The sequence below is a fragment of the Microcebus murinus genome, chromosome 17 (genome assembly GCF_040939455.1).
Source record: "Microcebus murinus isolate Inina chromosome 17, M.murinus_Inina_mat1.0, whole genome shotgun sequence".
NCBI lineage: Eukaryota > Metazoa > Chordata > Mammalia > Primates > Cheirogaleidae > Microcebus > Microcebus murinus.
The window spans coordinates 47,050,032-47,062,443 of record NC_134120.1 but is presented as its reverse complement, the minus strand read 5'-3'; the positions used below and the strand labels follow the sequence as shown (position 1 = coordinate 47,062,443).

The 12,412-nt window shown below is 41.8% G+C and overlaps 1 protein-coding gene and 1 long non-coding RNA gene across 2 annotated transcripts in view; one reads left to right on the top strand and one right to left on the bottom strand.

Annotated features, from left to right (window-relative positions):
• COLEC12 (collectin subfamily member 12) overlaps positions 1-12,412 on the top strand; it is a 167,468-nt gene that overhangs the window by 103,321 nt on the left and 51,735 nt on the right. The gene's annotated exons all lie outside the window — the stretch shown is intronic.
• Positions 8,758-11,617, bottom strand: LOC142861623 (uncharacterized). Its single transcript, XR_012912848.1, has 5 exons — positions 11,420-11,617; positions 10,906-11,065; positions 9,409-9,648; positions 9,173-9,210; positions 8,758-9,080 (listed from the first exon to the last, which is right to left on the bottom strand). It is a non-coding gene; the product is annotated as an uncharacterized LOC142861623 (long non-coding RNA).

The window sequence follows — 12,412 nt, the reverse complement described above, 5'->3', positions numbered from 1 at the left end:
CTAGGATTGCAACCCAGGTCTTTTGGGGTGTAGTTCAGTTATTTTTCTACCTTTCCTGAGTTATCCAAAGGACTAGTGAATTGCAGGTCATGATAACTGTGCTCAGCAGACACCAGGCTACCATAGCACTTGCTGAAAAATTCCAAATACTATAGGTAGAGAAGGCTCCCTGCTGTTAACTTAGAAAAAAGCATCCACTTGATATGCAGGAATGCTCCAGTGATGCTCTGTTCATAGGAGGACAAGCACGCTTGCTCTGGTTCCTGGACCCCCATGAACGGCCCCAGGTATATGCTGGCTAGAATGCCAAATCCAACAATCCAAGGATTTGTTCTTTCCACTCTCTGTATACCAAACATACAGAGTATGTTGCCACATATGAGTGTGTGCATGTGGATGTTCTCAGTAGAATGCAAGATTAGTTTCACAGACATTGCATAAACTTTAAATAATCTTACCTGTTGATATTCAATGGACAAGTATTTCCAAAGCTTCTTACTCATTGTAACTATAAGGATGAACTTGAACTTTGTAGATTGTAAAGATTGCCTTCCTGAGTATTATTAATTGAGTAACAATAACTGTTGCCACCTCTTGCCTACTTTTTTTTAAAATTTTGTTTGTTTGTGACAGAGTCTTGCTCTATTGCCCAGGCTAGAGTGCAGTGGCATCATCACAACTCACAGCAACCTCAAACTCCTGGGCTCAAGTGATCCTCCTGCCTCAGCCTCCTGAGTAGCTGGGAATTATAGGTGTGAGCTACCACACCTGGCTAATTTTTCCTATTTTTAGTAAAGACAGGGTCTCACTTTTGCTCAGGCTGGTCTTAAACTCCTGAGTTCAAGCGATCCTCCCGCCTCGGCCTCCCAGAGTGCTAGGATTACAGGTGTGAGCCACTGTGCCCAGCCTCTTGCCTACATTTTCATTGAACATCTAAAAAGCTAACTTAGTGTGCAGTGATGAATTAGTGGACAGTTCTTTTGGTTCACCCTTCAGACATTGATGCCTCTACTGCCATAGTGTACTAAATCGTAAACTAGTGTACCAAAAGACAGGATTCTCCTTCCAATCAACAAGAGTACTTGTAACAAAACAAGAGAGCCACATGTGCTCAACATAACACACACACACACACACACACACACACACACACACACACACACATATTTATAGCCAGGGAGGGGATTCCAGATCTCAGTATAGTAAGTGGACCTGCTAACACAACACACGTCATATATTCACTGAGGGACTGAGGCACTTGGATGCAGTTATTTGCTGAAGGTTTCCTAAAGCAGCCCATCCCTGAATTGAGTAGGGTAAAAGGTTTCAGAATGTTCTTTCCTATTCTCTTCTCTGCTTGGGCACACACAGTACCAATCACCCCATTCCAGTTGGCACCTGCGGACACTCCTAAAATAAGAGAATGTGTCATCTCCTAGGTCTCTTTCAACCCAAAACATTGGGGGTTTACAGAGCCTGGGTTTACAAGATGTAGTTCTAGGGCTTGTTAGGACAATGGGAACAAGAGTCTCTGACAGCCAAACCTGAGACCTTCCTTTGGAAAACCCATTGTAGAAATGACTTTGTGATAAAACTAGAAATTCAGGTTAAAAAAAAAAAAAAGTAAAAGCAAAAAGAGCAAAACCACTTTCTTCTGGACACACAGCTGCCCACAGCTGTTGCATGGTTACTTCCTGACAAACTCGGCTTTGCTGCTATGGGGACAATGTCTCTCCCGCCAGAAGAGCAAGCCAGGATTGTCCCAGTGTCTGTGAACTGCTGCTAAACAGTGGCAAAGGCCTTAGGAAACCGGCCTTCCCAACTCTTAGGGATTACAGGGCATGCACCAAAAAAGTCATTTCCTCTATCTCTTTAATCTTTTAGCACAGAAAAGACTCATTTGCTGAATGATCCTTAGTGCTATGAACTAAAAATCCTAAGACCCCCACTAACTGAATGGACCCCTTTCAGCCAAGGGGACCCCAGAAAAAAGTCTTAAAATTGAGTTTCCAGCCATGATGGGATGGGAAGTGTAAAGCACAATTACGCATGCGCGTTTTTCTGTTCATAAGTATTCATGACTCCGCCTATAGCTTGTTGAATACATACATTTAGCCAGCCCACTCAGTATACGACATCCTGTTCCCTCTGGTCCCTTGAAACACACGTTTCTGGCTTATGGCTGGAGTACTGTTTCCTAGCCTGTCAGAATGGCCACTGCAGGTTGAGATCACAAGAAATAATAAGCTCTTCTTTTGTAAAAAAATATAAACCTCATTTTTTTAATTGACAGTGCATTGAAATAGTTAATGGAACATTCAAGATCACCACCACCCAAAAAGAAATGAGTCCTAGAGAGTAGCTTTTGCTTTGAAGGAGTCTAATTCAAGTTTGTCATCGTGCTTCTTTTTCAGAAATAGCGCGTGGGAGGAGAGGCATAGGCCATCTCTATAACAAACCAGTGTTTGGGCAGCAGGCTGGCTTCCCTCCCCTGGCTTTGGGAACACTGGCGTCCTGCTCTTAGAAAGTGCAGATATGATTGGCCCAGCATAGCCCCTGCTGGGCAGAGCACTTCCAGGGCCTGGGAACTGCCTCAGCCCAGATGGTACCTGTGAAATAAGGCTCACAATGTTAGCTCAATGCTTTGCTTTTATTTATTTGTGAATTTACTATAAAAGATGAAAAATTCCATCAGGGTCTTATCCTTGGCCTTAGATTAAAACAAAAATTAGAACAAAAGCCAGTCATCGGAAAGCTGTAGATGAGGTTTGTGGATTCCACAGCGGGAAATGAATTCACATTTGTGGCCAGATCTGTGAGTGTGATTTTGACCATGAATAAGATTCCCATATTTGTTGCTTGGGCTTAGGGACTAGCAACTTTTCAGAAGTACTGGGCTGCCAAGTTTGCAGCTTGGTTCTCCAGGCTTGAGTCTGTGGGTGGTACTGAGTGTGCCTGATTCTCTCCTGGAGTAGGGTGAGGGGAAGGGAGGATTATTCTGAATTAGTGGAGGAAGACCCAGGACCAACTGTATTTGTGATCTTGTGGTTGGATTTGAGAAGTCCAAAAGGAGTTTGTTGTTACTATATTTTGGAGAATTTCCATTTTAGCATATATAGTGCTCTCTTTTTTGAAAAATATTGCTGTGCAATATTCTATTGCACAGCTGTGTGTATGTATATGTATGTAATGAATATATCTATATATATCCTGCTTTTTAAACATTCTTTTCTAATTCTGCCTGAAATAACTTCCTTTGAAAAATTACATTGGCTGAAATTCTATCAATTATAACTTCAGTTGTATCAGTAAACTCATCTTTTCAATTGTTAATACTATCACTAAATTGTGAATAGAGCGATCAGTTTGCTTTCCTTCTAACACCTGATTTAGACACTCCACAGGAGAAGGAGTGTTGTTATAGGAGGAGGAGGTACTTTGAACCCAGGAGAATTGGGAAGGAGGGTGCCATGGGAAGAGCTCTGGACAGCTGCCAGGCATGTTCGCTTGGGGACAAGGAAAGGGGGTTCAGGAGAAGGAAGAGCAGTGCAGAGATGGAAGACCCCAAAGGTCAACTTCGTCAATGCCATGAATACCTTCAGTTGTTTCCCCAACATGATCTATTTGGTCCATTTCTGTGCCATTCCAGTTCTGGGACGTGGGTGGCCACAGGTAGCTAATAAATTAACTGCAGTGTTTTAAAATCGGGGTTTACAAACTAGACTGACATGTGGTTGGCATTTGGGGAGACCCACACATATATAGAAACTTTACGAGTCAATCTTTTCATGAAGAGTTCGACGGATGATGTTGAGCTCCTGCGCTGAGGCCCCGGAGTATGCGCAGTAACCATGGCGCCATGTTAATTAAGACTAATGGCCGCAGGAGCCATTGCAGATGATCCAATTAGGCGGGTTTAGAGATTATACAGATAACTCTGATTAAAACATCAATCTAGTTCAGTTTTACAAGGCCTCTATTTAAAATGAGGTGGTATTTGATTATAATAAAATAGCATAATAAGTAGTTTACTGTGTCTTGCCATTGTGGAAGCTGAGGTCTACTAACAGCCTTAAAAATTACTATTTAAACTTGATTTTTTTAAATTCAAGGACCAGTTATGTAGATGGCTTATTACCAAGTTCTTTTTGTTCCTTATCCTTCCTGATGTCCAGTTAGGACTGTTTTGCAGTTCATTAACCCTTGACTAGAAGGTAGAAGTCAAAGCAGGTGAAACTTACATCTGTCTACCTACTATTTTGTGGAGAAGGTACTGAAACGATTGGCCAAAACAGACCTTTATGTTCCCCGTGCATTAAATTTTCCTTTGATTTTCCTAGATTTCCTACTATTGGAGAGAGCTAATATTTGGCTGAACTGAAATATTTCTTGGTAGTGCAAAAAATAGGCAGCTGGATTCTGCTTTATGTGATGGTATTAAATAGTTTTGTCACATAAAAGGAAAAACACTCTCATAAGCCCAACAAGATAGTGAAGCTTTTTAAAATTACACACTGGCTTATGCAGTGATTAAATTCATCAGAATGATTTTTGTTTAACTTCAAATCCTGTCAACAACCATTCTGAATTTTCTTAGAGCACATTATTTATTTTTAAGAGCTATGAAAATACACAGTCATATATGGTTGTATCCAAATCAATGGTGCTATGAGAGATTCAGCAATTCTCAAGTATTATGTAGGAAAACATCACTGAAGGAATTCACTGTGGCATTGAAGCCTTCAAACGTTTCTTTTTTTTTTTTTTTTTTTTTCTTTACTCCACACATTTGATTGTATTTTTTGTTTGTTTGTTTGTTTTTCTTTATAAACGTTTCTTAAGCAGGAAGAGAGAAATCACAATATTTTACGGGGGGAGATTTCATCATGAGATTTAGACTGGAAGCAGATGAATCTCTGCCATTAAGAGAAATGGAGTCCTTGCCATTAAGCCTGAAATTTTTGTTGAGGGGGAGGTGAGAAAGGATGTGAGAAGGTACAGAAAAGCAAGGTAAAAGGCTAGTATAGGGTGCTGCAGCCTCTGTTAATTTTTAGCTTTTTCTGAGGCACTTCTAGGCACTGCCACATGATCAATCCTTAGTGAATTCTTCAGGTTCTTGTCCTGATGCAAGAGACACTTTTTTTAAAAAAGCAGGATATACTTTATCCCTCTTGGGAAAAAGAAATAATTAAGGCCACAGCTCTCAGGGACCCAAGTTTATTGGCAATAAAAGGCAGCTGTGCTGACAACGCTACCAATTAATCTGCCAAAAGTGAGCGCGTCACTGTGTTAGAAAACAGGACTGGAAACATCCAGGGATCTATATAAAGCATAGACAACGGTCTTAAAGAACGTGGAACAGCAATGTGGACACGTTGCCCTTCAGCAGATAGTGTTCGCAGTCTTTGCCCAAGAAAACTCCTCACCACCTGGACAACCCCTCAGTCCCAAGTCAGGTGCACACCTGGCCTCTTCAGAGACTAGGAATGCCTAGAAGGTGCTGGTGGCAACAGAAAAAAATTTGGAAGTTAAATTTTTTTAGCATCTCAGGCACTTTCACATATTTTATTGAATCTTCACAGTTATACTACTAGTGAAGTATAAGAAACCTAGTTTCCATAGGTGAGGAAACTGAGCTCCACAGCTTCCAAATTCAGGTCTCCCTGGCTCCTATATCCATTCTTTTCCTATATAGCATGTTTTTGCTATATCTGAAAGATGAGAGGTTAGAGTTGCTGAGATCTCTTATTACAGTGCTTCTCCAATTTTAATGGACATAGGAATCACCTGGGGATCTTGTTAAAAATGCAGATTTGATTCAGAAAGTTTGGAGAGAGGCCTGAGGTTGTGTATCTAAGAAGCTTCCAGCTGATGCCAATGCTGCTGAACATAGCACTTTGAGTAGTGAGGTCTTGTAGCATTAGCATTCTGGGATTCCAAGATGGCAGTGACCACATCTTAGTCTTCCAGTCATCGCTGCTTGCTCATGTTTGGTGAGGTGCCTTGCACAGTTGGTGCTCAACAGTGTTAGATACTTTGGATTTAGTCAGTACAGAATAAGTGGCTCAAAGGGACACAGTCTAAGGAAGGTTTGTAGCTCCAGACACACCATGATTCTTCAGTTTCCTGAGGACACCATCCCTCAAGGGCCAAACCAGAGCCTGGACCTCTCCTCCAGCCCTACCCACAGCAGGTTCCCTGGTAATGCTAGCTTTCCCCACAGTGGGCTTATCCACCCTTCCTCTACCCCCAGCACACTCTGACTGCTTTGACCCAAAATGAGATCAGCCTTAAGGACATCTGGTAAATGCTGTCAGGAAGCACTTCACTCTCCCAAAGATTTTATTTTGCAGATTAAATCACATCCCCCCAGATACGTTGTAACATATAAAATTTCTTCCTCCACTCCAGCACCCTTCTTTGTTCTGGTAACCAACATCAGCACATCACTAGTCTTCTATGGCAGCACCGTCTTTTTTTCCACGTGCAGTAGTTGCTACGATCCTTAGGAATGGTTGCAGAGGTCAGAAGCCAGATTTTCATTATCTCCGTGGGGAAATATATTCCATAAACTCAAGACAAAAATATGCCACGAATTCAAGAAACGGAAATAATAGGCCATTAAAAAATTTTTTTCTGTCTTTTTAAAAAAATCGTATTTTAAACCACTTGTTTAGGGTTGGGTCTAATTAGAGTACTTTAGAAATAAAGGCTTACTATGTTGTGCCTATAAAGAAGTGGATGCTATTTTTTTAACTTGCTCTTTTCTTATAATACCCCAAAGGACAACAGTATGTATTTTCATACGACTGCCAAGGGACAGAGTCAGCTCCAAATATTTGACCTAGATAAACAGATTACCATTCACTTCATCTGAAAGTATAGGGATAATTAACTTGGACAACCATATAAACAGCAGGGGTCTCCTCCAGAGCGTCTGCCTTCTTAAATCAGATATCCTTCTAGAGAGCTGCCACAGCAAGGCCGTTTACTGTGACTGCCTTTTATTGGTGTATTTTGAGTTGTTCTAATAAACTGTATGGTGTTGTGGAAAGAACTTTCAAGCATTTCAGTCCTATGTCCTAACCCACTCATGCTTATTATGCATTTGCTAAGGTTTATGATGGATTTGTTCTTTTAAAAATCTTTTTATTCATTCTGAAAAGGTGGTAATTAGTCCATGACTAGCCACAGAGCCCCTGGAATCAACGACACCTGGAATCAGAGAGTTAGGCAGGACCTTAAAGGTCGGGAAGCCCAATTCCCCGTGTCCAGTGCCTGGCCTCCTCCTGCCCGATGGGGCTTCTCTGTTGCTCATGCGCACAGTGTTCAGCGATAGGTTGCACATTTTCCCATCTGCACCTCCTACTCCCTGCTTGAAGAGTTCTCCTTATAAGAAAGTTCTTATTTCTTATTTCAGGTTGGGCTGAAATCCAATTCCCTGTAGTTCCCACCCTTGGGTAGCAATGCAGGGAAAACAAAATAACTGCCTCTCACACCTGACAGTCCTTTAAGTATTTGCAGGTAACAGCCACACTCTCCGAGTTTCCCCTTCTCCATGCCCTTTGACAATTGTTCTTAAGTGAGACGTCAGACTTTTCTCTATCCTGGTCACACTCCAGCCTTCCTCAGGCCCCAAACTAGAGGGACCAGCCTCCAGGTGCGAGTGGGAATAGCTCTGGAGCAATTGTTCTCAACCTTGCTGCACATTGGAATCACCTGGAATTACCTGTCTGGGTCCCACAAGCAGAGATCCTGATTTAATTGACCTGGAGTGTGGTCCGAGCATCAAGATTTCCAGAAGCTTCTGGGGTATGGCAATTGTAGCCAAGGTTGAAAACCACTGTCCTGGATTCTTTCTGTACTAATCTGAAGTATTGATAGCTGCATGGATGGGGTTAGGGTGGAAGAGAAGTTACCTATTCTTAAATGGATAGATCTGTCCATAAGCTAGAACCCATATTTATTTTCTTGGTTCTTAGTTTTTCTCTTGATTTTCTTTTAATTGATTCAAAACTAGTATAATCATAATGCAAGTTCTACAGCCAGGATAACTAAGCTCATGTTTTATCATGTTTCTGGCAGATACTGTTTTATTTTGACCTCTGAGATGTTATGGCGACTCATTTGTCTCCCTCCTGGGCCATCCCTGCTTCCCTGCCCCCATCATGCTACGTATTGACTGTACCATGTCAATAACTCATACAGAATGTGCTCCTCACTTAAACCCCTGAGTCTTTTTTCCTTATGCTACTACTAGCCACCCCCCATAAGATAGTTACCCCCATGTTATACTTTGGAAATTTTTTTAAAAATTAAAAAAATCCACCCTTAATCCTGATAAAGGCTAGCTGAGAGGATATGGCTTAGGTGTGCTCCAACAATGAGCTTCCCAACCCTGGACTCCAGAATTAGACAGATGCACCCATGCAGGCACAGGTGGTCCTGGAAAACCACTGGCTCCCCACAGGGGACTGCCCTTGTAAAATGGACAGCATGGAGGTGCAGGCCAGAATGTATGTTCTCTGTCTGCATGCAACATCCACCCCCCCCCCAAAAAAATTACATTTTAAAAGGATTCTGAATGTTATCACCACAAAAAAATAGAAACGGTAAATGTTTGAGGTGATGGATATGCTAAATACCTTGACATCATACATCATAGAATGTATACATGTATTGAAACATCACATTATGCCCCATAAATATATACAATTATGTGTCACTTAAAAACAAAATAAAATAAAATTTACTTGAATCAAAAAAAGAAGAGGGAACTATATTATACATTGGCCCAATTTGTGCCACATTTGTCATATTCATTGTAAATGCATGGTCTCATTTAATCTATACTATAATCCTGCAATCTGTAATGATGCCATATTGCTCATGAAGAAACTGGGGCTCAGAGGGGTTGCAGCGCTAACAAATGGGGTGTCAGGATGGAAACTTGAGCCTAAGGCAAAGAAGCACTTCATCCCTGTTGAATTTCATTATATTGGGTTTGCGCCAGAGTCCCAGCCCTTCAAAGTTTTTTCCAGTCTTCCTTCTGGGTGACGTGTTTGCTAGGTTAGGAGAACCTGCTCCGTGTGATGAGGTGCAGAACACTTAGAAGACATTCTTCCTGTCTTTGAGCAATTTACTAAATAAAGTAGTAGGTCTAACCACATACCTGTGAAACGAATTGATCCTGATCCTATATTCTTGACCCTATGCATGAAAAGTAGAAAGAAAAAAGATTTTTTTCCATCAGTGTATCTGAAGGTAGTTCCTAACTTAACACAGGAAAGATTATTTATAAGGCAGATTTTGATAATTTAAAGATATCTTTTGCCCTAGAAATAATGTTTTTAGTTAGTAATCAGATCTTCTGGCCATCTGCAACACCTGTTATAACACATAGTATACCTGGTATCCGATAATAAATAAACGATTCCAACTCCATCTTGGGCGTATTGCAGATTACTCTATCAGTGCATTCCTAATTCCTACCGAGGCTTCTGTCTCCCCCACGGTAGCAGTAGTTTTTTTTTTTTTTTTTTTTTAGGTCTCCAGGAGATCACAGGCCTGAATGCTTGTGTAGCATGCCCAAATAATGAGTTCTTGGCACTTATAAATCCAATAATTATTTTCCTGTTGAGAGGTGAACTTTAAAAAAAATTAATCAGCAATTCAAACTATATATATTGTATAAATCCATATCTCCATGCCATTGCATATGGATATATTCTGTTATTTCTATCCACTGCACAGAATTCCATACTGTGATACTCCATGAATTAGGTAATTTCCTTTTGATGGACATTAAAAGTGTCCAGTATTTCTCCATTACAAATAACATTTCAGTGAAAATTCTCATTCATGCATCTTTGTATAGTTGTTTGAATAGTTTAGTAGAATTTATTTCTACAAGTAAAATTGCCATATTAAAGGATATACACATTTAAAATTTTGGTTGCCCTCCAAAAAGTTTATAACAATTTACATTCCAAAGAAAATGTGAGGTAAAAAGGGATTATCATGTTGTTTTAATTGGCATTTTCTTTATTGACACATAATAATTATATTTATGGGGTACAGCATGATATGTTGATACATGTATGCAGTATATAGTGATCAAATCAGAATAATGAGCCTATCCATCATCTCAAATATTTATCATTTCTTTGTGCTGAGATGGACTGTTTTAACTGTAGTTTGTAGACACAAACTACCCCACATTTCAGAACTGCAGAACACCTGAAATTTCCACATTCCTCTCTACTCCTGCTAGTGTCATGCAGGAGTTTGACATTTATAAAAGGCTCAACTTCTTATCCTAGCACCTTTAACATTCTGTGGCTTTTTTTGGGAAAGGGGTCATTAAAAATGGAATTAACATTTATGGAAATAATATACAACTTTCCGAGTAGAACCACTGGGCAGGGGCCAGTTGCATAGGGAGCCAGGAAGGGGACTAGGTAGGAGACTGAACAAGACCCTGTACCTCTCTCTCTCTCTCTCTCTGCTCTCACCCAATTTTACCCACTCTGCTCTCTCAGGCAGGCATATATACTCTGCCTGAGCTGAAAGCTGAGGTCTCTGAGCACCTGAAGCCATTTCCAAATGTCAAACTTGATTTCTGACACCTAGCTCACTTCATTCTGTCACATCCAGCCCACTGCTTGGGCATAGTCAGGACGTTCATGGCAGGGTCCCAACTAGAACCCACAGCCCTGGAGATGCAGGAGGTGACGACGTAGTGTGTGTGTGTGTGTGTGTGTGTGTGTGTGTGTGTGTGTGTGTGTGTGTAGTTAAGTGTGTATACATGTAGAATTCAAATGGATATTACATGAAACATCTACATATGTTTGGGGCACTTCCTGTGTTGTGCACTGGTGACAAACAGATGAAAAAAGTTCTTACCTCTATTACAATGAGATGATTGGTGCAGTGGGTGAGAAGCCACGTACAGTGGGCATCTAGGAAAGGGAACGCCTTAGAAGTCAGGCTTCACGGAAGAATGTGAGTTCTGAGATGGGTTACGGAGGATGGGTTTGGCCAGAGAAGCAAGCAGGGGAAGGTGCTCTGGGCAGAGGGAAAAGCATATGATACAGGGGGAGGGGAGAGCCAGCTTACTGTGCTCTGGAAGCTGCCAGTGCTCTGAAGTGTGCGCTGAGGATTGCAGGAAAGAAGCTGAAGGTGAGCAGTTAGGTGGGGGTCCCAGCACCAAGCCCTTCTGTGCTGTGCTGTGGAGTCTTCTTTTATTCTCTAGGCAATGGGAAACTACTGAAAAATCTCAGGCTGGGGAAAAGACACCCCCCCCCCAGATGTGTTGGGCTCCGATGCTGAGGCGAGTGTGCTAAAATTAATCCACATCAGAGGGAAGTAGGATTCTTTCTTCATCATTGGAAATATAAATAAATAATAAAGCTCTTACCTCAGCTTTGGGTAGAAATCTTGGCTTTTTTTCCTCCGGAAATACAGCTTCATCTTCTCCTTTGTGGTTTTTGTGCTGGTGCTTTCTTAATCTGGTCTTGCAAGCAAAGCTAGCAGATGGCTCTTGTCCCGGGCGCTGGCCTGGTGTGCTCACATGTCGGGTTGATGAATGGACTCGTCCAGTGCACGTCTGACCTTTGCACGGCCACCGTCCCGACTGGGCCACGCCGGCTCTCCCGGCTGAACCGCCAGGCATGGAGGTTCAGGAGCCCCGGCGGGAGCAGAGCGCTTTACTCTAAATCACTTGTCAGAGCACCGAGAGGCCGTTACTCAGTGGAACGTTAGAAGTAGTTTTAGTATTTTGAGCTTTGACCTGAAGAAATTGTGATCACTCTGAAGTTGGGTCCTTCTCTTCTGCTCTTTGTTCCTTTTATTTCTTCCCTTTTTCCCTTTGTGTTTTCCTCTATTTCCTTCACTTTTCCAAAACTTTCAGGTTGCATGGGCCTGCTTTGGAGTAAGTGAACCTTTCTGCTTGTTAAAACTTTTTCTCCCAATAAAGAGCAAGTGTTATGGTTAAAACAAACAAACAAACAAACAAACAAAGATTGGACAATCTCTCCAGCCCTAGTCTACCAGACGGAGGGAACCCTTCAAAGGGCAGGGAATGGTTGTCAGAAACCACCTTACACACTTCCACCAGGTCCTGCTCGACCTCACCCAGGGGTGTCCGGGGTTATTTCTGCCAGTTTGGATGTAAAATTCTACAGGGCACTGGTGGGAAGACAGAACTGGCAGGAAGGACTGCTGAGAACTGGGGGCTTGGCAGAGGAGGGCAGGTGCATGGGGAAGAATAAGGAAAGACGGTTGAGAATTGAGAAAGGAACAGTCTAGGAGTGGAAAGGAAAGGGAAAATAACCCAGGAAGAAGCACACCATGTAAGAAGAAGGGTCTGTTCAAAGGACAAGACACAAATGTGGTTTTCTTAGCATACGCT